The 4,119-nt window shown below is 46.6% G+C and overlaps 1 pseudogene across 1 annotated transcript; it reads right to left on the bottom strand.

Annotated features, from left to right (window-relative positions):
- Window positions 1-1,361: 1,361 nt before the first annotated feature.
- LOC309621454 (UBX domain-containing protein 4 pseudogene) lies at window positions 1,362-3,849 on the bottom strand (annotated as a pseudogene). Its single transcript has one exon. The product of its transcript is annotated as a UBX domain-containing protein 4 pseudogene (transcript).
- Window positions 3,850-4,119: the final 270 nt, after the last annotated feature.

Below are 4,119 nucleotides of genomic sequence, written 5' to 3'. Positions count from 1 at the left end.
TCCAGTAATTCTTTTCAGACACCCTTAAGATTTGGGAATGACACCGAGATCATGAGGCTCAAATGTGATGTGTAATTAAGGAAGTATTTTCTGAGGCCTCCTTTATTAGGCTCAGCTTGTCTTCCTCTAATTGGTTTAGACTTCCACACCTGGAGCTGGACTAAGAGATGTCCCCTCAAACTTTTTTCTTGGAGTAAAATATCTCCTTTAGCTCACCCCCACTTGCCCACTCTAGGCCCCTATACCAGGTCCTGGATTCCTCAGAACGTAGGTTAATCCCAGGAACTTTTGAATCTGGCCCCCTGTCTGAATGGAAATAACAGGATGGAGCTCCCCAAAGCTCCAGATTCAGCAGCCCTGGTCTTCCCAGCCCCTGCAGTCATGAGCTCTGATGCAGAGATGGCCATTTTTGGAGAAGCAGCTCCCTACCTGTGGAAATCAGAGAAGGAGAGAATCGAGGCTCCAAATCGCCCATTTGATTCTAAGAAAGCTTGCTTTGCAGTGGATGATAAGGAATTTTATGTGAAAGGTATGATCCAGAGCAAGGAAAATGACAAAGTCACAGTCGAGACCCTCGACAACCGGGTAAGTGTTGATCTCAGATGTCCTTGCTAACATGGGCATCCCCCTTTGCCTTTGGAGTAGAATAGTAGAAATTGCATACTGGCCCATAGGAATCTGAAGATAGAACAAGACTCACATTGATCTACTCTGAGTGAAGTCGCAGGTAAAAACTGTCATGGCACATACCTTTCCTCTGGCTCTTTCCTTCGAGGACTTGGGCTTTGAGAGTTTTTATGATGTTTGCTTTGGAGAAAGGGGAAGGTGGTGGTGGAAGAGTTTGGACTGTTTAAGGGAGAGATTGATACAGATTGCTGCTGGATGGGCGAATATACCAAATAGAACTCTCTAGGCTGCAGAGTGACTTACAGAGGGAGCTCCAGAGGCAATGCCTAATTTAATGCAGAGAATTACAGAGCACAATTCAATTCAATCCTTACTGGACACACACCATGTCTAGGTCACAGTGTCTATCACTCTGCAAATATGAGCAAATCTCAGTCCCGCTTCCCCAAAGTTTATCATCTAGTGTAGGAATCAAGAGTACACGGTGGGTATGGGGACTTCCCTGGTGGCACAGAGGTTAAGAATCCGCCTGCCGATGCAGGGGACACGGGGTCAATCCCCGGTCCCAGAAGATCCCATATGCCGCGGAGCAACTAAGCCCGTGTGCCACAACTACTGAGCCTGCACTCTAGAGCCCACGAGCCACAACTACTCAGCCCGTGCACCACAACTACTGAAGCCCGTGTGCCTAAAGCCTGTGCTCTGCAACAAGAGAAGCCATGACAATGAGAAGACCGTGCACCGCAACGAAGAGTAGCCCCCACTCGCCACAACTAGAGAAAAGCCCGTGTGCAGTAAGGAAGACCCAACGCAGCCAAAAATAAATAAATAAAATAATTTTTTTAAAAAAGAGTACATGGTAGGTATGAATCGCAGTTCACAAATTCAAGCATACAAGACAGATGACGATGACGATGATGATGATGATGATTGTTATTAATAAACTTAACCTCTGGTGTCAGCTTCTTTTCACAGGGCCGGAAATAAATTTTCTGGAGTTACTATTGGGGTCTCCTCCCCAGAGCCATGCCACATTTTCAGTAATAACACATGGGGTGTCACTGCCCCCCTGAAGGATTGCTAAGAAACAAGCCCCAGTTTCTTTTCTTTTTCTTTTTTTTTTTTGGAAAAGATTTTTTTATTCAGTGTTTAAGTAAGATTAAAAACTACAAGATTTTGCTTGCAGCTGATGAGCAAGAAGAGAAAAGTTAAACCCAAATTATCATCTGATTGGCTAGTTAAAACGCTCTGACTCAAGATCAAATTATTCAGTGACACACCAGTTACTTTGTGTGGGCTGAGGAGTTCTGGAGCAAAACAGCCCTAAACAAAACATATCATCTGAGAGCACAGGGCTAATGGGCATATGAAATACTAAACAAGAAAGCTGATAAAGGGAGGCTGTCGCAGACCTTTTGCTATTTTAGGCTTCTAGCAGTTGCTTACCATATACAAGGACCTAGCAGCCAGTTATTTTATCTCTTGACTTATCTGAGGTTAAACAACTTTAACCCACTAAGCAGGAATAAAGAGACACTTTGTAGATGAGTTGGAAAACATAAAGCAGTCCCACTTCTCCAGTAGAGTTTTAGTTGACTTAAATCATAAGAGAAACAATGATTACTGCACATATTGTACTTGTCACACTGCATCTGTTGAGTAGAATTTCCATTCCAAGTGTTGTTTTCATCTTCACCATCGTCTTGAGTCCTCAATCTATATATCTTGCCCTCCTTTTTCAAGTCTTCCCCCCGTTTCTCCAGCACTCTTTTTCTGACTGGTTCCCTTTTTTCTGAGTTGCTAGAGGATGCAAGGTTTGAGGATTCCAATGATGCTGCTCTCACCGAGATCTGTGCAGGAGGAGGATTACCAAATAAGAAGTTGCTAATCAATCTCCAGATGGCAAGGAATGGGTAAAGTACTGTCCCCAAGAATGTCCAAAAGTCGCCACTGGAAGAATGTACCATGGATGTAGTTGGTCTTCCTGCTGACAACAGTACCACTGAAGCACTTGGGGCAAGTTCCAAATCCAGTAATTTCTTTTTATAATCTTCTTTGGTAAATTCCCTCCTGGGAAACATTGTCGCTAATGAAAAATTACCGTAAGTGTTGCCAACAGTCTGTGCAGCAAACTGCCTTGCTGCTTCTAGAGGAGCATCAGAAGGGAACTGATTTGTGAAGGAAGAACCATCAGGAAGACGGAATTGAATTCTCGCAACACTGCTTCCTTCTGTTGTGGAAGAGTCTCTCTTGACTTCCATTTCTGCCTGTTTGGCCAGCAGGGCAGCAGCTTTAGCAGCTTCTACTTCTTCCTTTGTCTTTGCAAAACAAGCAGCTCTCTCTGCACGGTCCAGTGCAATCTTCTGTTTTATACGCTCTCGAGCTGCCCTAGCTTCTGCCTTTTCTCTGTTCCTTTCCTCTAACATTCCTTTTGTTAATTCTTCTTCTTGCTTTCTTTTATAATCCAACATTTCTTTTCCAGTTTTCCTCCTCTCAATTTCCTCCTTAATCTCTCTCTGTTCTTCCTCTTTCCTTTTCTCTTCTCTCTTTTCTTCAAGTTTTTTGGTTAGTCTTTCCACTCTGACGGTGAACTCCTCTGTAGGTCTCTGATTTGAACATCCACCAGGCTCTGGAGACACAGTGGCCTGGCCTGAAATTTCTCCTCCTGTTGCAGAATCTGACTTTGTATCAGAAGTGGGTGGTGTCTCACAGAGCTCTACATTTCTGGACTGACAGTTTTCAGAAGTGTTGTTCTGATCAAATGAGGTGGATGGAGTAGAGACTGAACTTTCTCACTGGCCACTATTTGCCACTGATATTTCACCTTTTAACGAGTGCATCTGCCGGACTTTGTGGATTCTGGTAACAAGTTCATCTGCAGGAACACTTCCTGCTATTACTTCCAAGGGAATTCCACTGTCTCCAATAAAGAAACTGGATGGAACACACACTACAGGATAGATCTGTGAAAACTGTAGGCAGGCTTCACTTTTGGTATCGATTTTCACAGCAACAAAGCTGTTGGAAGATGCTTCTGTCACTTTCTCATCTTCCCAACTTGCAGCCATCTGTGTAGCCTGTTCATCATCACCTGCCACGAACACCACGAAGACCGCGCCGCTCCTCTTGGCCGACGCGATGGCGGCCGGAATGGCGCCCTGGAACCACAGCATCGCTGCCCTCGGGCACAGGCGCTCGCTCGGCGTGTTGCCGCCTCGGTCCTGGAGCCGACCCGCCCTATCCGTCTTTGGGCCCCCACGGCCCGCCTCCGGCTCCGCACCGGCGCGCAGGCCCGTCAGCGGCTCCCAGGACGCGTGCAAGCGCGCAGGCCGAGGCGCGCCCCGCGATGCATGACGCCACGCGTCGCCGTTGGCAGCGCGCCCCTGTCCTTTGTCTCGTTGGTAAGTCGGTGCGTGCGGGAGCCCGGGAGACCGCAGGCCCTGCAGTCCCGGAAGTGGAAGGAGCGCCCCAGTTTCTGAACCTTCAGGACAC

Source organism: Balaenoptera borealis, assembly GCF_965194805.1.
Source record: "Balaenoptera borealis genome assembly, contig: HAP1_SCAFFOLD_476, whole genome shotgun sequence".
Taxonomy (NCBI): Eukaryota; Metazoa; Chordata; class Mammalia; order Artiodactyla; family Balaenopteridae; genus Balaenoptera; species Balaenoptera borealis.
Note: the sequence above shows the minus strand (reverse complement) of the source record. Positions and strands in the feature narration are given on the sequence as shown.